This window comes from Hyperolius riggenbachi, chromosome 4 (genome assembly GCF_040937935.1).
Source record: "Hyperolius riggenbachi isolate aHypRig1 chromosome 4, aHypRig1.pri, whole genome shotgun sequence".
Classification (NCBI taxonomy): domain Eukaryota; kingdom Metazoa; phylum Chordata; class Amphibia; order Anura; family Hyperoliidae; genus Hyperolius; species Hyperolius riggenbachi.
This window is the reverse complement of record NC_090649.1, coordinates 336,290,621-336,312,533: the sequence shown is the minus strand read 5'-3', so window position 1 is coordinate 336,312,533 and position 21,913 is coordinate 336,290,621. Positions and strand designations below refer to the sequence as shown.

Genomic DNA, 21,913 nt, shown 5'->3' with positions numbered 1-21,913 from the left:
ACTAAACTGGTGGGAATTAATGAGGATGAGGGAGGAGTGCCTTGGGTAAAGGATAGCAGTTGGTTGCTGGGTTACAGTAAGACAACTTAAAGAAAACCTGAACTGAAAATTAAAAGTCAATATAAACATACACAAGTCATACTTACCTCCTGTGTACTCTACTCCTCAATCTCTTTTTCCTCTCCTGCGTCCTGTTTGTCCACTGTGATCAATGGAATTCTCCGTCCTCCATTTTGAAAATGGCCATTACACCATAGCAGCTTTCTGGTCAGCACACAGTTAAACTGTAACATCTCCCACTTGAGCCATAGGGAAACATGGACACATCAGTTTTCCTCTAAGCTTTAACTGACAGCAACTGATATATTTCAGTTCTGACAAATTGTTGTCAGAACTGGAAGAGATCAATGTCAGAAGAAAATGGTGAACTTCTGAGAGGAACTGATGGCGAGGTAACTATGTAATGTTCATTTGAAGTTACCCCATTATTTTAAATAATTTTACTCAGTACAGGTTTGCTTTAAAGAGACTCCGTAACAAAAATTTCATCCGGTTTTCTTCCATCCTATTTTTTATCATCCTACAAGTTCCAAAATCTATTCTAATGTGCTCTGGCTTACTGCAGCACGTTCTACTATCACCATCTCTGTAATAAATCAACTTATCTCTCTCTTGTCAGACTTGTCAGCCTGTGTCTGGAAGGCTGCCAAGTTCTTCAGTGTTGTGGTTCTGTGATGCATCTCCCCCCTCCAGGCCCCTCTCTGCACACTGCCTGTGTGTTATTTAGATTAGTGCAGCTTTTCTCTGCTCTATTATCTTTTACAAGCTGGATAAATCGTCCTCTGAGCTGGCTGGGCTTTCACATATTGAGGAATTACATACAGGCAGAGCTGTCTGCACTCTGCAGGAAGAAACAGCATGACACTTCAGTGGAAGATAGCTGCAGGGGGGAAGAAGCACACAAATGATCTCTTAAGATTCAAAAGGAAGGGTGTATACAGCCTGCTTGTGTATGAATGTATTTTCTATGTGTGGACATACTGTACATCAACCTACTTCCTGTTTTGGTGGCCATTTTGTTTGTTTATAAACAAACTTTTTAAAACTGTTTTTAACCACTTTTAATGCGGCGGGGAGCAGCGAAATTGTGACAGAGGGTAATAGGAGATGTCCCCTAACGCACTGGTATGTTTACTTTTGTGCGATTTTAACAATACAGATTCTCTTTAAGGGAAGCTAGTCCTGAGTTAGCACACTCTAATATATATGCATGCTAGCATGTGGTTAGAGATGCTGATTCTGGGGTAGCAAACCAGATATGTCTGCGCTGCGTAATATGTTTGCGCTATATAAATACAATAAATAAATAAATAATAATAAATATGTCCTTTAGCAACCAGGGGACCTATCGCTGTAATGAGATGAGAATAGGAGCACAACTAAGGTCAAGCAGGTGTGGCTGGTAGGGGACTCTGTTATCAGGTGGGCATACCATAATCTGTCAAAGGGATCATGTATGTCATACTATATGTTGTCCACCTGGATGCTCGAGTGCTGTGATTACAGCGCAGGAGATTTGGGCACAGCCGGCGCCACCATAAGCCGTAATAGGAATTACGGCTATAGCGGCGCACAGTCTGTAACTTCAGCGCCATCCGAAGACGGCGCTGAAGTTGCTTCTAAAACGCTGTAATTCACCTTTCAGCAATAGCTGGAAGCCGCATTACATTATTCCTCAATATCCACGTGGACCTAGAGGGGGAATAGTATTTAACGCCTTGCAGCAGCAGCAGGATAAGCCATACGGTACCAATGATAAAATTAGAGAACTATAAAGTTATAGATGCAAGGTCCTAAAAAATGGTTTCAGGGAACCAGGAGATAAACTCTATGCCATGACCTCCAAGTTGGTGTTTTCTGAAATACTGCCACATGCTTCACCTGAGAATTAGAGATGGCCCGAACTGTTCGCCAGCAAACAGGAAGTGGCGAACTTCCGTGGTTCGCGATTGCGGAGAACCGCAAACTTTTCCCGAAGTTCAATTCTCCCCCCCATAGTGCATCATTAGGGTCAACTTTGACCGTCTACATCACAGTCAGCAGTCTTGTTCTTGTGATCTATTTGTGTGTGTGTGTGTGTGTGTGTGTGTGTGTGTGTGTGTGTCCCACAGACACTTGTGTTGCAAAGACAGCCTTGGTAATTCCTACTGTGCCACTGCCAGGCCCAGCACATTCAGTGACTACCTGTGTGTGTGACAGGCAGCTGCACATTTGTAATCCCAATCACGGCACCTGTTCACTGTTCAGTGCACCTACCTACCTATACCTACATGAGCGCACGCATTGTTAATACCACCAGTCATTGCACCTGTTCAGGGTACCTGTGTGTGTGTGTGGGACAGGCAGCTGCACATTTGTAATTTCAATCACTGCACCTGTTCACTGTTCAGTGCATCTACCTACCTACGTGAGCGCAAGCAGTGTAATATACCACCAGTCATTGCACCTGTTCACGGTACCTGTGTGTGACAGCTGCACATTTGTAATACCAATCCCTGAATACCTGTTCACTGCACCTGTGTGACCACACGCTGTTTAGTATACCAGTCCGTGCATACCTGTTAACTGCACCTGTGTGACTGCTGCATATTGTATTGTAATACCAGTCACTGCTACCAGTTCACTGAACCTGTGTGACCGCACGCTGTTTAGTATACCAGTCCGTGCATACCTGTTAACTGCACCTGTGTGACAGCTGCATATTGTATTGTAATACCAGTCACTGCTACCAGTTCACTGAACCTGTGTGACCGCACGCTGTTTAGTATACCAGTCCGTGCATACCTGTTAACTGCACCTGTGTGACAGCTGCACATTGTATTGTAATACCAGACACTGCTACCTTCCAAGTACCACATCCGCTACATTTAACACTTCGCAGGAGTTATTTGGTGGGGAAATCACTAATTCACAGCCATTATTGTTACAACAAGGCGCTAAGCAAGTTACACCACCTCATATGTCTGAGTAAGGCGACACAAGGGACGTAAGGTGTGAGGAGAAGGATGATGAATTACCTACTGTTGGTGCAGTTTTGGAGGTGTCTGATACAAGCGAAGCTTTGGAGGATGATTATGATGATGATACTGCCATAGATGCCATGTGGGATCCTAAGAGACACGATGACCAAGGGGACAGTTCAGAGGGGGAGTCAGAGAGGAGTAGGAGGAGACGAGTTGCTGAAAGAAGCAGGGGTAGCTCATCATCAGAAACAGCTGGTGGCAGTGTCTGGTGCCATGTATCGTCACCTATGTCCAGCCAGCCAACATGCCCTTCAACGTCAGCTGCTGACGCCACCATAGTGCCCACACCCCAGGGTGGCTCAGCAGTGTGGACATTTTTTTAGTGTGTATGCCAAAGATCAGAGCAATGCCATCTTTACTCTCTGCCACCACAAATTGAGCTGTGGAAAGGCCAACACCCATGTAGGGACAACTGCCTTATGAAGGCACATGCTGAAAAGGCACAAATTGCAATGGGAAGACCACCTGAGCAAAAGCAGCACACAAAAGCAAAGCTACCCTCCTTCTCCTCTTCCTTCTTCAGGTGCATCATCTTCTTCAGCCACTTTCTCCCTTGCACCATCCCAATAACAGCCAACCTCCTCCACTCCGCCTCTCACCTTGAGTGCTTCCTGCTCCTCTGCCATAAGGAGGGTTGAATTCCAGCGAGTCGGGCTATCGCAAATCAAACTTCTCACTGGCAAGTTCTTTCTCCGTTGAATATCGGCCAAGCATACCATGGCCATGTAAGACTGCCTGAAATGCTCACACAACTTCCTGGACTGCTTCAGGATGTCCCGTAAGCCTGGGTACTTACACACAAATCTCTGAATTATTAGATTAAGCACATGTGCCATGCAGGGTACATGTGTCAACTTTCCCAACTTTCCAGTTGGTGCAGGGTCAGCCACTGATCCACTGCTCCAGTGTGACTCTCTGCTTTGAGGCAAGATATGTCTAACATGGCGTGACACCGTCGTACCTGGTATGCAGCATAGGTCCTGGGGAGCTGGGGCTGTGTAGCTGGAGAGGAGATCGCAGCACCAGTAGAGTTGAACTGCCACTCAGCCAAGGAGGAGGAGGAGGATGACAGTGAAGAGGATGTAGCCGAAGGAGTAGGAGGAGAAGGAGAGGAGGTGGCAGCAGGCCTGCCTGCAAGCCGTGGAGGTGTCACAACTAGGTCCACTGCACAGCCACGTACTCCCTGCTTGCCAGCGGTCACCAGGTTGACCCAATGGGCTGTGTAAGTAATGTACCTGCCCTGACCGTGCTTGGAAGACCAGGCATCCGTGGTCAGATGGACCCTTGACCCAACGCTATGTGCCAGAGATGACACCACTTGCCTTTCAACTTCACAGTACAGTTTGGGTATCGCCTTTTTGGAGAAATAATTGTGGCCTGGGCCCATATGCAATTCATTTTTTCACCTGAGTTTTCTCCTGGGTGATATTTTTAAATTTGTCAATAAAATGCATTTTAAGCCATCAGAAAGCAAGAAAATGCTCAAAATAATTTTGATAGTACTTTTTCATTTACTTTTTGGTACTTTTTTAGTTGAAAAGTGCTGGAAAGTTAATTTAATTTGAAGATGAAAAATTATCTCCTAGGAGAAAAGTCAGGTGAAAAAGTGAATTGCATATGGCCCCTGGTATCTTCCACTGCGGTGTCCCAATGGCCACAAATTTTCGGAAGGCATCTGAGTCCACCAGCTGGTATGGTAACAGCTGGTGAGCTAACAGTTCCACCAAGCCAGCTGTCAGACGCCGGGCAAGGGGGTGACTTGCAGACATTGGCTTCTTCTGCTCAAAGATTTCCATCACGGACATTTGGCTGCTGCTGTGGGGAGAGGAGCAGGAACCGCTCAAGGTGAGAAGCGGAGTGGAGGAGGGTGGCTGTGATTGTGAAGGTACAAGGGAGAAAGCGGCTGAAGATGATGCACCTGAAAGAGGAAGAGGAGAAGAAGGGTGGCTTTGCTTTTGTGTGCTACTTTTCCTCAGGTGGTCTTGCCATTGCAGTTTGTGCCTTTTCTCCATGTACCTTCGTAAGGCAGTTGTCCCTACGTGGGTGTTGGCCTTTCCACGGCTCAATTTTTGGCGGCAGAAAGAACAGATGGCATTGCTCTGATCTGAGGCAGACACACAAATAAACTTCCACACCGCTGAGCTCAGGTGGTGGGCACTATGATGGCGTCAGCAGCTGACGTTGAAGGGCATGTTGGCTGGCTGTCCATAGGTGGCGATATATGGTGCCGGACACTGCCACCAGCTGTTTCTGATGACGAGCTGCCCCTGCTTCTTTCAGGAACTCATCTTCTCCTACTCCTCTCTGACCCCCCCTCTGAACTGCCCCCCTTTTCATCTCCTCTATTGGGAACCCACGTGAGATCCGTATCATCATAATCATCATAATCATCCTCCCCAGCTTCGCTTGCATCAGACACCTGCAAAACTGCACCAACAGCAGATATTTCATCATCCTCCTCCTCACACCTTACTTCTATAGTGTCGCCTAACTCAGACATATGAGGTGGTGTAACTTGCTTAGTGCCTTCATCTTGTTGTAACAATAATGGCTGTGAATTCCCCACCAAATAACTCCTGTGAAATGTCAAATGCAGCGGATGTAGTGCTTGTAGTAGCGCTGGTGGCTGCGGAAGATAAATGTGTTAAATATTCAACCACGTCCTGACAATCTTGGGAGTTGATGGGACGTGCCTTCTTCTGAGCACTATACTTTGGTCCAGGGCCACATGAAATCATGTCAGCATGACATCGAACAGACCTGCTGGGTGGCCTGCCTCTGGGTCTGCCTCTGCCTGTTGTTTTGTCCATATCGGGGGGATGAAGTGAAAGGTATGCACTGACTTGACTAATACAATGTGCAGTCACACGGGTGCAGTGAAAGGTATGCAGTGACTGGTATTACAATACAACAATCAGCTGTCTCACAGGTGAAGTTAACAGGTATGCACGGACTGGTATATTAACCTCCTGGGGGATACAATTATATCGCCCAGGAGGTGGCGCAGCACTATTTTTTACATTTTTTTATTTTTTAAATCATGTAGCGAGCCCAGGGCTCGCTACATGATAGCCGCTGTGCAGCGGCATCCCCCCACCCCCTCCGATCGCCTCCGGCATACAAAGCAAACAGGAAATCCCGTTCAGAACGGGATTTCCTGTTTGGCTTCCCCCGTCGCCATGGCGACGATCAGGATGACGTCATCGACGTCAACGACGTCGTGACGTCAGAGGGAGTCTCGATCCACCCCTCAGCGCTGCCTGGCACTGATTGGCCAGGCTGCGCAGGGGGTCTTGGGGGGGGGAACGGCACGGCACGGCGAGTAGCGGCGAATCAGCGCGGAGCGGCGGCGATCGGTATATACACGCAGCTAGCAAAGTGCTAGCTGCGTGCAACAAAAAAAAAATTATGCAAATCGGCCCACCAGGGCCTGAGAAAACCTCTGTGGCGGCTTACCCCGAGCTCAGCTCGGGATTATCCCCCAGAGGGTTAAACAGCGTGCGGTCACACAGGTACTGTGAACAATTATGCAATGACTAGTATTACAAATGTGCAGCTGTCACACACACAGGTACCGTGAACAGGTGCAGTGACTGGTATATAATATAACACTGCGTGTGCTCAGGTAGGTAGGTGCACTGAACAGGTAGGTATGCAGTGATTGGTATTACAAATGTGCAGCTGTCACACACACACAGTGATTGGCCAATCATAATTGAAAGTATGTAGCTTTATCAAAGCATACTGGAGGCTTAAACCATTTTTTTAGGAGAGAGAATAAAACTGAACATTGAATTTTGAATGGGCAATGATTGGCCAATTTTACCACATCCATATAGTATGAGGGCTAACAGATTGTGTAGGCAAGCTCTCATACTACATGGGAGTACAGCAAGGGCTTTAAACATAAAAACAAACACAGTGGTACTCACCATTGAAGAAGCTGTAGACACGTGGAAGCAACCATGAAGGTGGTCGGCAACCATGCAAGAGGTCAGAGGGTGTTCGGCAGCCATCCCAGAGGTCAGAGGGTGTTCGGCAGCCATATCAGAGGTCAGGATGTGGTTGGTAGCCATGAGAGTTGTCAGAAGGTGGTTGTTAGCCATGCCAGTGGTCTGAAGGTGTTTGGTAGCCATGCGAGTGGTCAGATTCCAGTCAGTCATGCCAGAGGTCACATCCAGAAGGCTAAGTAATGGCCAGTAAAAAACAAAAATGTGCAGTGAAAAAGCAAAAATTAGAAAACCCCTAAGGGTTGGTTTGCACTGCAAGGTTTTTTTACGTGCTGGTCGAAAAGCTGAGTGATTTTAAAAGATCTTGCTAATGCATTGCTATGAATGATTTTTATAAAATCACACTGCTCAAATGAGAACACCACACATATAGCATTACATTAGCAAGAGCTTTAAAGTGTAGAAGAGCTGTATTAAAGTAAAGGTTTTATACATACCTTGGGCTACCTCCAGCCCCATGTGCATGGGTCGCTCCCACGCCGCCGTCCTCAGTCTTCTCTGTCTTCTGTACCGGGTCCCATTAGTTCAGCCAGTTGCGGCCAGTCTGACGTAAGTGAAGTGCGGTCTTTGCGAATCTCTCCAACAGCCGCCGAATAGATATGTAGAGGGCCCACTTCTCCTGCGCAGACTGGCCGTGACTGACTGAACTAACAGGACCCGGTACAGAAGAGGGAGAAGGCAGAGGACAGTGGCGTGGGAGCGATCAGTGCGTCTGGGGCTGGAGGAAGCCCCAGTTATGTATAAAACCTTTACTTTAATACAGCTCTGGTTTCCTTTAACCGCTGCTTAGAAAAAGCTCTTGCAGTGTGAAAAGTTAAGAAAAAAAAATCTAATGGCGGAAGACTGTATGATACAGTTTAAAGCAGGGAACAAGGCACAGTGCTGCTTTTAATGGACACTGAGGACAATGGTATCTTGTGCCCTTTCTTCCTCCATTTCTGCAGCAAACTTTGCATCATTTTTGTGGATGCTGCTTTTATGTAGTAGGGGGAAGTGGGGCAGGAAAATGCCTTGCGTGAAGTCGGATCACACTTCAGGAACAAGTAAGTCTGGGTTCATGGCAGGTTGGCCAGATTGGAATATGAGTGATGTTATAACCTGCTCCTGAAATCTAAGGAAAGTGCCATCATTGCCTACTTTATTGTAGACAAGAAAGGCATTATGGATGGAAACCTGCATCAAATACAGTGCCACTTTTTTATACCAGGCCTTCCTTTTTCTGTCAATCCTGTATGGAGCAAGCACCTGGTCGGTCAAATGTAACGCCCCCATGAATCCGTTGTAGTCCACAATGGCCACTGGTTTGTTGACGGTTTGAGTGAATTGTGGTCAAAATGTAGACATCCATTTTGTCTTTAAATTTTAGGGCCAGCAGTTCATTATTCCGGATGCTGTAGGTCTCCCTACTCGCTAACTTTTTATTCAGGACCTGCGATGGCAGGGCTTTCCTGTTTGCACTAATGGTTCCTCAGGCTGGTGTCTGAGCAGAAAATAAATATTTAACTAAAGGGACGCTACTGTCAAAATTGTCCTCGTACAGGTGGTACCCTTGATGGAGTAGATAGTTCAGCAAGTCAAGGACTATTCTTTTACTAGTACCCATGTAGGGAGGGCATCCAGCGGGTTCGATCAAGCTGTACTTTCCTTCATAGATCTTAAATTAAAATGTTTATCCACTCCCACTTTCGCACAGCTTGTAGAGCTTTACACCATAACGTGACCGCTTGCTGGGTATGTATTGCTTGATCCCTAGTCTTCGATGGACTGGGACAATGGATTCATCTATTGCGATTTGTTGTGTTGGCATATAGGTCTCTTGGAAGGTTTTATTAAAATGACTGATGAGGGGCTGCAATTTGATCAGCCAGTCATGGGCTAGGTTGTCAGGGTGGAGTTGCTCTGCATTGTTGTTGAAGTGCATGCAGGTAAGCAACATTTGGTACTGACATCTAGGCATGGTGGCAGAAATAGATGGGCATACAGTGAATGGGATCTTTGGACCAGTAGTGGTGTAGCTCTGGTTTATGACAAAGGGCCATGTTGAAGGTCAAGCCAAAGAAGACCTTTAGCTCAGGGGTAGTTGTGGGTATCCAATTTGCTGAAAAATGTGAGGTGGGATTTGCCACAATACATTGGTGAGCGCATGTATTTGTCTGTTCGCAAATATATTGTAGGAAGATCTCTTGGCTGCATATTGGCGGTGTCCACTAGAATTCCACTCCTGGATGTTAACCTCTTGACGACCAGCTAACGCCGATTGGCGTAAACTGCTCGTCTGCAAGTTTCCATGGAAACGGCCGCTCGTTCGAGCGGCCTTTCCATGTCCATTCACGGAGGCTGTCTCCGTGAACAGCCGGAGAGCCGCTGATCGCGGCTCTCCGGCAAAATGTAAACACGCGGGGAAGAAATCCCCGCTGTTTACATCATACGGCGCTGCTGCGCAGCAGCGCCGTAAGCCAGATCGGCGATCCCCGGCCTCTGATTGGCCGGGGATCGCCGGCATATGATAGGCTGAAGCCTATCCTTCAATGCGCAGGACGGATAACCGTCCTGCGCAGGCCATGGAGGGAGGGACGGGAAGCCAGGGAGCGCCGAAAACGCTGCGGAGGGGGGCTTTGAAGAGCCCCCCCTGCAAAGCGCAGAGAGCCGGCGGCGATCAGACCCCCCCAGCAGGACATCCCCCTAGTGGGGAAAAAAGGGGGTAAGTCTGATCGCCCTGGCTAAAACCTGATCTGTGCTGCGGGCTGGAGAGCCTACGCAGCACAGATCAGCCAGAAAGCCACTGGTCGACAAGTGGTTAAGGGAGGAATATTAGGGACCTCCATATTAGCGGGCGACTGTCACGGAAGAGCCGTGAAAAACGCAATCGCAATCGGTTTTCTGCACTGATTGTGATTAACGGGACAATCCAAATTGGATGTGTAGTCCTAGCAGACTGCAGAGCCTTGGGGTCTCTGCCTTTTTTGTAGCTGATAGAGCTTTCTTTTCATGAAATACATTTGTTCTCTGATAAGGCCAATGTTTGTTTTCAGTTAACTGGTTCAAAAGGAGTTCCTTCATGACCAATGACACCGAGGTGTGAAAAGCTCTGTCAGCAACAGCACCAAATGGCTATCTTGTCAGTAGAGGAAGCCAACAATAGCTTTGACTCGAAGACCAGACTTGCTGACTCCGCTGAGAGCAGATTGGAAACAGATGCAATGTATGATTTTTGCTTATTTAAGGAATACCATATCTAGGATAGTTATGGGAGTTGTATCATTTGGTTTGTGATGTCTCGCTGAACATTTTTATACCAATATTGAGGGACGGGGATTAAGCCACGACCAATTTATTAAACTTCTCAGGAACTGGACATTGTACGGTAGGCATGTTTGATTTCATAAAAACTGTCATATTGTGAGGATTATGAATCTGTGACTGTCCTTTGTGTGCGATTAGTGTGAGAGGAAATATGGAAAATGTAATATTTTGTGGACTCAAACGTTCCACCCAAAAGATAAATAACACCCAGTCCAGCCTAGGGTTCGACTCAGAGATCCCACCCAAAAAAACTGGTTCATTGAAAAAGACAAGGTTGGGACTCCACCCCAGTCCTCCACCTTACCACTGTCATGAGAGCATGCTGCTAGCCTTAGGACCGAGCTAGCGGCCATCTTGTATGTACTCTGACCTGGAACAAAGACTTTCCATGTGCTCAGACTTCCACAAAGGGACATATTTAATTTGAACTTCAGTATTTGTTTATTCCTTTCCCTTTTATTTTACACTGGGTTACTTTTCTCTTTGTTCGTTGATTTTAATGACTTTTTGTATATGTATTAATTATTTACATTGCATTTATAAATAAAATACTTCTAAAGTTCCTTATTTATCAGCTACACCTACTATTCAGCCACACAGAATGAATCCTAGCTTAATGAAGAGTCGCTACTACTGTCCGTATAAAGATTAGTGTGTTTTAACTGTTTTTATTTGCAGGTCTTAGAATCAGTGAGTGTAGGTCCTCTGTCCTTCTACAGAGGTGGTGGCAGCTTTGTACCCTGAAAAAGTGTGTAGTTTGTGTTACTGTAGCTCGCAAGCTCCCTTTTAGCCTGTCTGCGGCCAAATAAAAGTGGTTTCAGCTTATCGATTGCGTCCAAGAGGTTAGACAGTCTGTGGGTTGAAAATACATTAGAAGGCTTTGAGCGGGAGGGCCTGTGATAGTGTTTGGCAGCATTTAGGATATCTGTGTTGTGCCAAAAGTATCTCAGATAGTGCTATCGAATTGGCCCTGTTGAGAAACGAACCAATTCATTGGTTGCTAGCTGAATGCAATATATATCTTTATATACAGAGAGACTGTGTAGCCCAGTACCCCTCCCCCCAAATTTTTTATTTTATTTGGCATGAAAATATCTGGTGTATTGACAATGTGGAGTGGGATTGGCTGCAGGGAATTCTAGGAGCTGTGGGTTTTCGAGGAGCCTTCCTAAATGCAGTTCAGGCAATGTATAAAGATACCAAAGCACGCATTGCAACTTCTGTTTTTTTCTCAGCACCCTTCCTAATACAGAAGGGGGTGAGGCAAGGCTGCCCACTCTCTCCTCTTCTCTTTAATATGGCGTTAGAACCCCTGGCTAGAAAGTTACGGGACAAATAGAGGGTATAACAGTAGAAGGGGTAGAAGTGCAGCAAGCAATCTTTGCGGATGATATCCTATTGTTCCTCAGGGACCCTAAAATACAAATACCACAAATATTTCAAATATTAACCTGCTGCCGACTGCTCCACGCCAATTGGCGTGAGCAGTTCGGCAGCCCCATTACCGCTCCATGCCCATTGGCGTGAACGGTCCTCTATGGGGCTAGCAGGAGATCACGCGCAGGATGTGCGCACATCTCCTGCTTGGGGGGCGGAGCCCTGCCCCGCCTTCAGTCTCTGAGCGGCGATCGCCGCTCAGAAGACTATTAGATGGCGTAATCTCCATCTAATTACTTTGTACAGCGCTGCAATCTGCAGCAGCGCTGTACTGGGGACAGCTGTTTGACACGGCTGTCCCCCTGGGACACGGAAGCGATCTGCTGTGATAGGCTGAAGCCTATCGCAGCCGATCGCAGTGATTGGCTGGCCAGGGAAGGGAGGGAGGGATCTAAGATAAATAAATAAAAATAGTACATTTTACAAAAAGTAAATATTGAACAAAAATTAACATGCAGTCAGCTCCATTGTTCTCTTTCTTTTCTTCTGAAAACACACCCATTACCTGTGAGACCTGGCACATTTGCATTTGTTAGCTTAAACCAAGGAAGGCCTAATCTTTGTGTGTGACATGGAAACCTTCAGAAATGCCTGCCATATTTATACAAAAGACACATTCACAATATATGGATACACAAGTCTGTTTTATTTGTAAGTGTTTCAAACTTTACAGAGTTTACAGCGTTTGCAGACCCAGTGTCCATCGTCCCTGCATTTGGCACAGGTAAATTTCTGACATGTTGCACAGGTAAACCTGCTGTGATTCCTGTTGCAGCTCTCTTGCACCTGGCACTGTGTTGTCTGTACAGTCCCTGGCACAGCAGCTGCAACAGCTTCAGCAGCCCGCCTTTGTGCCAATATTTCCTTGTGCTGTATGAATCGGCAACGGAGTTCCTTAGCTAGAAGACTCAGAAACAATCTTCTTTTGCCTGTCCACCCTGTACATGCCTTGTACAAAATGTAGGCATTCACCGCCGCCAGGTCCAGCATATTGTGAAAAATTGCTACTGACCACCTGCGTGTTGCTGCTCTTACGGAATACATCCGTGCCATTTGGTCAAACACGTCTACACCACACTGTAAAAGCAGAGAGAGACATGAGTATATGTGCTCAGTGGTGTACCTAGGGAATTTGACACCCGGTGCTGGTTATTATAAGACACTCCCCCCCACACACACACCACCACCACCCCCCCCCCCCCCAAAAAAGGAGCGAGTGTGGCATGGTGGGTAATGCCAGGTATAGGTGCTCCCTGTATAATAAAGTGGACAGCATTTCACCAGAAACTGTAAAGTGGGCAGCATTTCATCAGATATTAATCATAAAGCGGGCAGCATGTCACCATAAAATATTTGTAAAGAGAGCAGCATTTCACCAGAAATCATAAAGTGGGCAGCATTTCACCAGAAAATATATGGGAGGAACATTCACCAGACAATAATCGCTATGTGGGGGGAGCATTCACCAGAAAATATTCGCTATGTGGGGAGCATTCACCAGAAAATATTCGCTATGTGGGGAGCATTCACCAGACAATAATCGCTATGTGGGGGGAGGCAGCATTCACCAGAAAATATTCGCTATGTGGGGGGAGCATTCACCAGAAAATAATTGCTATGTGGGGGGAGCATTCACCAGACAATAATCGCTATGTGAGCATTCACCAGAAAATAATCACTATGTGGGGAGCATTCACCAGAAAATAATCGCTATGTGGGGTGCATTCACCAGACAATAATCGCTATGTAGGCAGCATTCACCAGACAATAATCGCTATGTGGGGGGAGCATTCACCAGAAAATATTCGCTATGTGGGGGGAGCATTCACCAGAAAATATTTGCTATGTGAGGGGAGCACTTACCAGAAAAAAAATCGCTATGTGGGGGGAGCATTCACCAGAAAATATTTGCTATGTGGGGTCATTCACCAGAAAATAATCGCTATGTGGGGGGAGCATTCACCAGACAATAATCGCTATGTGGGGGGAGCACTCACCAGACAATAATCGCTATGTAGGGGGAGCATTGACCAAAAAATAATGTCCCCCATCCCTCATTCTAGCACTGCGCAATCAGAGGGCTGCTGGCACACAAAGAACAGAACTCTCTGGTTGTGGGGGATGTGAGGTGGGCAAATGAACTAAATCACTTGTCCGACAGGTTTGATTAATCTGCCCCTGGTTTTCCACCCATACAGCCCTCACTCATGCAACCCCCAATATCTGCTACAGGCACCCCTACCCCCACCTCTGTTTCACCTCAGACACTTTGTCTACCCTTCAGAGTCCTCTACACTTCACAATATTTGTGTACAAACATACATTGGAGACTGAAGTATTAGCAAGTTTTCATTGTATTTTCATTGTATTCATGTCATTGTATTAGCAACTTTTTATTCTGTTTTCACACTTTTTTTTTTATAAAAGAACTGTGTTTCCATACATTGTGAATGTTACATAGTTACATAGTTATTTTGGTTGAAAAAAGACATACGTCCATCGAGTTCAACCAGTACAAAGTACAATTCCAGCCCGTCCCCCACATACCCCTGTTGATCCAGAGGAAGGCGAAAAAAACCCCACAAGGCATGGTCCAATTAGCCCCAAAAGGGAAAAATTCCTTCCTGACTCCAGATGGCAATCAGATAAAATCCCTGGATCAACATCATTAGGCATAACCTAGTAATTGTAGCCATGGATGTCTTTCAACGCAAGGAAAGCATCTAAGCCCCCTTTAAATGCAGGTATAGAGTTTGCCATAACGACTTCCTGTGGCAATGCATTCCACATCTTAATCACTCTTACTGTAAAGAACCGTTTCCTAAATAAATGGCTGAAACGTTTTTCCTCCATGCGCAGATCATGTCCTCTAGTCCTTTGAGAAGGCCTAGGGACAAAAAGCTCATTCGCCAAGCTATTATATTGCCCTCTGATGTATTTATACATGTTAATTAGATCTCCTCTAAGGCGTCTTTTCTCTAGACTAAATAAACCCAGTTTATCTAACCTTTCTTGGTAAGCGAGACCTTCCATCCCACGTATCAATTTTGTAGCTCGTCTCTGCACCTGCTCTAAAACTGCAATATCTTTTTTATAATGTGGTGCCCAGAACTGAATTCCATATTCCAGATGTGGCCTTACTAGAGAGTTAAACAGGGGCAATATTATGCTAGCATCTCGAGTTTTTATTTCCCTTTTAATGCATCCCAAAATTTTGTTTGCTTTAGCTGCAGAGGCTTGGCATTGAGTACGATTAATGTACGTCTTTAATATTTGCAGGTCAGTGAATGTGGGGGATATTATGATACGGCAGGCATTTCTGAAGATTTCCATGTCTTACACACAGGTTTGGATCTGCCTTGGTTCTGAGCTCCTCTGAGTAAACAAATGCAAATGTGCTAGGCCTTACAGGTAATGGGTGGTTTGCACAACAATATATTGAAGAGAATCAACCTGAAGACCTGTGAAAATCTGGCCTCTGGCCTAACACCTCTGGCCTTGCACCAGAAAATAAAAAAGTCGGTAATTCTAGTGTTAAAGCTGCAGTGGCCAATTTAGTCATAAATGTTCTTGTCACTGGGGGGGGGAGGGGGGTTAACACCACAGTCCTCAAGTGGTTAAATGAGTTTCGTGACCTCTCTGGTCTAAGAATAAACAAGCAAAAGTGTGACTTAATGCCACTGTCTAGATGAGCAAATATTCGAGAATGGGATACCCTGGGAGTACAGCTGTCCACCTCTCAAATTAAGTACTCGGGGATTAAGATACCCAGGGACCCCAAACAACTTTATGATTTAAATTACACTCCTCTTTTCCGCAAAATGAAAGAACAACTTGACAGGTGGAACTCTCTTCCGCTAGGTTTAGCAGGAAGATCAGCTCTAATTAAAATGTATTCTATGGGTAAGTTGCTCTACCCCCTGCAGACAATCCCACTCCTACTTCGCCATAAAGATGTTAAAATGCTTGAATCTGATTTTACAAAGTTTATATGGAAAGGGAAGAAACCCAGAATTGCCCTTGCAAAGCTACAGCTCCCCAAGGATATGGTAGGTTTAAATCTGCCAAATCTTAGACAATACAACCTTTCAGCTTTAATGAGACATGTACAAGACTGGATTAAAGGGACCAACAAATTCTTTAACACCACACTAGAGAAAGCAATTGCGAAACCATGGTATCTTCTGGGTCTCCTGCACTCAAAACGATCAGAACTACCTGTTAGAATTAGCCAGAACGCTATTTTCCGTGACACTATAATTACATGGAAAAGTGTGCGTAAACTTTTTCACCTACTATATCTAGTCTCTAAATACATGCCAATTTGGGGAAATCCCCACTACGCAGCCAGTACCTCTCAGCAACACTTCTCGGTTTGGGATAAGCAAGGTATCACGAAATTAGGATACCTACTTAACCTATCAACAGGAAAATGGTTTTCCTTATCGGAACTCAAAGAAAAATATAGTATTTCTAAAGGCAACTTCCTCCCATACTTGCAAATACAGCCCTTTGCCCAATCCCACGTATCTGACATTAAGACAATTGCTTTACCTGATCCCATAGATAATCTTATCAATCCAGGAGGTCCAGTAAAATCACTAGCAGACCTTACAGCAGGCAGGGGTAGAAGGAAGGAAGATAAAGACATAGGGGCCACTTATAAGAAATGGAGAAAGGATTTACAAGATAACTTGGTAGAGGAACATATTATCCAGGGGTATAACGTAAAAATCATGTCAAAAATGAAGTTCATAGAACTTCACACCTCATGTTTATCCATAGAGACAAATATGCTTTTGATATAAAATACCGTGATCCCCCTGGCTATTATGTTCCAGCCTGCCCCTAATGTAAACATCCTAATGCTGGCCTGATGCACTGTATATGGGAGTGTTTTGCTATTGACCAATTTTGGGATAAGGTTTTATCTTATATGAACTCCATGTGTGACAAAACAATAGAAAAAGAGGTGATGCTCTGTCTCTTTCATTTTCAAGGGGATATAGGAGAGGATTATAAATCCAAACCGTCAGCACTTTGTCACATTATTATAGCAGCTGCCAGACGAGTAATATTCCAGGTATGGATATCTCCACAACATCCAACCCTCGCGCATCTTAAAAAAGAGTTATCACAACTTCTCTTATTGGAAAAACTACATTTATGGGGTCTTTTGTTTTAACTAAATGGTATTGTCTAGAACAGATAAGTGGTTCTCTGGGTAGAGATGGCCGGAACGGTTTGATGGCGAACGGTTCCCGGCGAACTTCCATGGTTCGCGATCGCGACAAACCGGGAACTTTTCCAGAAGTTCGGTTCGCCCCCATAGTGCATCATGAGGGTCAACTTTGACCCTCTACATCACAGTCAGCAGCCAAAAACTCAGATGCTAGACCCCTTGAAACATCTTTTCCATCACTTTTGTGGCCAGCATAAGTGTTTCTAGTTTTCAAAGTCCCCCCCACCCCCATTGAAGTCTATTGCGGTACGCGAAAGTTCACGCGAACTGAACCCGGTTCATGAACCGAAAATCGGATGTTCAGGCTATCTCTGGAGCTACAGTGGTGTGAAAAACTATTTGCCCCCTTCCTGATTTCTTATTCTTTTGCATGTTTGTCACACTTAAATGTTTCTGCTCATCAAAAACCGTTAACTATTAGTCAAAGATAACATAATTGAACACAAAATGCAGTTGTAAATGATGGTTTTTATTATTTAGTGAGAAAAATAACTCAAAACCTACATGGCCCTGTGTGAAAAAGAAATTTCCCCCTGAACCTAATAACTGGTTGGGCCACCCTTAGCAGCAATAACTGCAATCAAGCTTTTGCGATAACTTGCAACAAGTCTTTTACATCGCTCTGGAGGAATTTTGGCTCACTCATCTTTGCAGAATTGTTGTAATTCAGCTTTATTTGAGGGTTTTCTAGCATGAACCGCCTTTTTAAGGTCATGCCACAACATCTCAATAGGATTCAGGTCAGGACTTTGACTAGGCCACTCCAAAGCCTTCATTTTGTTTTTCTTTAGCCATTCAGAGGTGGATTTGCTGGTGTGTTTTGGGTGATTGTCCTGCTGCAGCACCCAAGATCGCTTCAGCTTGAGTTGACAAACAGATGGCCGGACATTCTCCTTCAGGATTTTTTGGTAGACAGTAGAATTCATGGTTCCATCTATCACAGCAAGCCTTCCAGGTCCTGAAGCAGCAAAACAACCCCAGACCATCACACTACCACCACCATATTTTACTGTTGGTATGATGTTCTTTTGCTGAAATGCTGTGTTACTTCTACGCCAGATGTAAACGGACACGCACCTTCCAAAAAGTTCAACTTTTGTCTCGTCGGTCCACAAGGTATTTTCCCAAAAGTCTTGCCAATCATTGAGATGGTTTTTTTTAGCAAAATTGAGATGAGCCTTAATGTTCTTTTTGCTTAAAAGTGGTTTGCGCCTTGGATATCTGCCATGCAGACCGTTTTTGCCCAGTCTCTTTCTTATGGTGGAGTCATTAACAATGACCTTAATTGAGGCAAATGAGGCCTGCAGTTCTTTAGATGTTGTCCTGGGGTCTTTTTTGGCCTCTCGGATATTTTGGTCGGCCAGCCACTTCTGGGAAGGTTCATCACTGTTCCATGTTTTTGCCATTTGTGGATAATGGCTCTCACTGTGGTTCGCTGGAGTCCCAAAGCTTTCGAAATGGCTTTATAACCTTTACCAGACTGATAGATCTCAATTACAGTACTTTGTACTCATTTGTTCCTGAATTTCTTTGGATCTTGGCATGATGTCTAGCTTTTGAGGTGCTTTTGGTCTACTTTTCTGTGTCAGATAGCTCCTATTTAAGTGATTTCTTGATTGAAACAGGTGTGGCAGTAATCAGGCCTGGGGGTGACTACAGAAATTGAACTCAGGTGTGATAAACCACAGTTAAGTTATTTTTTAACAAGGGGGGCAATCAATTTTTCACACAGGGCCATGTAGATTTGGAGTTTGTTTTCTCACTGAATAATAAAAACCATCATTTAAAACTGCATTTTGTGTTCAATTATGTTATCTTTGACTAATAGTTAACGGTTTTTGATGAGCCGAAACATTTAAGTGTGACAAACATGCAAAAGAATAAGAAATCAGGAAGGGGGTAAATAGTTTTTCACACCACTGTATTTTGTGGGTGAGGATTTTGAAATGTATGCTTTCGGTAACTTACAGCCATTGAAGAGGCTGACAGAGTGAGGTAGGGCTGGAGAAGTGGGAGAAGAGGTTGATAAGTCATGCAGCAGAGTTCATGATGGGCTGTAGCGGGGCTAAATGATTAGTGAGTAGGCCACAGAGCAGAGAGTTGCAATAGTCTAGTTGTGAAATAATCAAGACATGAACCAAAAGTTTAGTAGTGTCCTGTGTGAGAAAAGGGCGGATGCAGGAGATGTTTTTTAGGTGGAGATAACAAGAGGAGGATAGTTTGTTAATCTGTGGTTTGAATAAGAGACTTGAGTCCAGTATTCCACCTAGGCAGCGAGCTTGGTGAATAGCATTATTGAAGTGCCATCAACAGAGATTGTGATGTCAGAAAGGGGCGTTGAATTGTGAAGTGGGAAGATTGCCATTTTAGTCTTGTCCATATTGAGTTTTAGAAAATGGGAGGACATCAATGAGGAGCTTTCATTGAGACATTCAGCAGGGGTGCTCATTCGGATTCCGGATATCCGTGTGACTCGGATATCCGAACTTTTTTTCCGCTATCCGATTCGGATTCCGGATTTAAAAAAAATCTGGATAGCTATCTGTGGATATTTGGGCGCATAACGCGGATATCTGCGGATATTGCGGATATCCGGATCCAAAATACTGTAACTAAGGAGATGACATCCTGGAGCCAATCAGAGGGCCCCCAGCAGAAGCCCTAGCAACCAATCACAGAGGGGATCCCTGGCCAGCCCCACCTGACCTCATTGAGCCAATCAGAGGGCTCTCAGCCTAAACCCTGGCACCCAATCACAGAAAGGAACACTGGCCAGCCCCCCTGTATAATAAGAAGGGCTGCCATGATGAGACATATTGTCTTAGCTTGCTGAATGCTCACTGAGAGACATGCTCCTGTGCTGGTGGCCTAGCAAGGGCTGTACACAGTTCTAAACCTAAAGCTGTTCAGTGATTAACCCCTTCACTATCACTACACTATTGTTAAATCGTTAATTAGCTTGATTGATGTCATAGTGTGACAGTCAGAGTGTGTGCTCCAGTGCTGCTGGGCCTAGCAAGGGCTGTACACAGTGATAAGTTGTTCAGTGATTAACCACTTCACTACTATCACTACACTATTGTTAAATTGTTAATTAGCTTGATTGATGTCATTTTATGACAGTCAGAGTGTGTGCTCCAGTGCTGCTGGCCTAGCAAGGGCTGTACACAGTAATAAACCGAAAGCTGTTCAGTGATTAACCCCTTCACTATCACTACACTATTGTTAAATCATTAATTAGCTTGATGTCATTTGTGTGACAGTCAGAGTGTGTGCTGCAGGCAGCTGCAATGTGTCTGTGTGTGTGCTGTGCACAGACCAGGCCAGCTGCTGCCTGCTGGTCCGCTATTAGCCTTAGATATAGGTTAGGTTTAGGGGATAGGATTACTGTGTTATTGTATAGTTAGTACTGTAGTACTGCAGTCAGTGCTAGTAGTTGTTAGAGTAGTAGTACTATTGTGTTAGCTTACTATAGAACTGCTGTGCTGTGAGCAGTGCCAGTGTGACAGTTAGTGTGCACTAGTGTCTTCTCCTCTGCTGTCTGACTGTCACTCGGCACTTGGCACGTGTCACGTGGCACTTGGCATGTGTCCCGTGGCACTTGCCAAGTGCCACGTGACACTTGGCAAGTGACACTTGGCAAGTGCCACGTGACACGTGGCAATTGACACGTGCCAAGTGCCACGTGACACTTGGCAAGTGCCACGTGACACGTGCCAAGTGCCAATTGCCACGTGCCACATCTGGCATGCTCTTGGCACACATCACACCTGCTGCTGCTGCTGCATTGCCCCACTCCTGCTGCCTGTGCAGCTCCCACCACCAGGCCAGGGTGCCACAGGCCACTGATACCACCTATATTTAACCCAAAACACAATTGCTGCATAATTTTTTTGGAGGTGTCTTGGCTGAAAACTGTCATGTCCCAGTTGTGCGGTTGGACTCTGGACACAATGTGGGCTGCACGACCGCTGTCTGGAACCTAGGCCTAATGTTAATTGACAGCCATTTCCTATTAGTGTTCCCCTTTAAAAAATAATGATGCTACATGCCTCATCTACCCTAAAAACATTTCTAAAGCAATTTAAAGGGCACTTCCGTTTTTTTCTATCCGGATAGCCGAATCCACCCGGATAGCCCGGATAATGCATTCGGATATCCGCATGAACGCGGATATCTGAAAGTTCGGATTCGGATATCCGATCCGGATCCAGATATCTGGGTATCCGGATCCGGATCAATTCGGATTTTGAAAAGGGGTACCTGAGCACCCCTGACATTCAGGAACACAAGCTGTTAGAGTATCCAAGTCAGGAGCTGAAAGGTAGAATGGTGCAGTTCTACACTGCAATCATCGAATCCACCATAACATCATCCATGACTGTATGGTTCAGCTCCTGCTCAGCATTAGAAAAGGGGAGGCTGCAGCGCATCATCCGATCAGCGGAAAGGATAATTGGCTGTAGCTTACCTTCCCTGCAGGATCTTTACACTAGCAGGTGCAGAAAGAGAGCGACCAAAATTGCCTCTGACCCCTCTCACCCAGCTCACTCCATCTTCCAGCGCATGCCTTCAGGAGTAAGATTCCGGTCAATCGCTACCAAAACCTCCAGACACAGGAACAGTTTTTTTCCTCAAGCGGTAGCCATACTTAATGCTGAACCACGTTAGAGCTGCTAGGACTGAAAGTAATCAGCACAGAACTAAACATGAACAATTCTCACATTGCTTACTGCCACTATACTTATAATGTCCTTAACTTGTAATATTCACACTGTCTGTCCTTGTATTGTCTTTTGTTTGTGTTTGTTAAGCAACTGCCAAGACAAATTCCTTGT

General features: G+C 45.3%; 1 long non-coding RNA gene across 1 annotated transcript in view; it reads right to left on the bottom strand.

Moving 5' to 3' along the window:
* The window catches only part of LOC137570827 (uncharacterized), a 58,470-nt gene that overhangs the window by 10,511 nt on the left and 26,046 nt on the right, over nt 1–21,913 (bottom strand). Inside the window, exon 2 of the long non-coding RNA XR_011031203.1 lies at nt 7,016–7,268. This is a non-coding gene — a long non-coding RNA (uncharacterized lncRNA). The remainder of the gene's footprint in view (nt 1–7,015; nt 7,269–21,913) is intronic.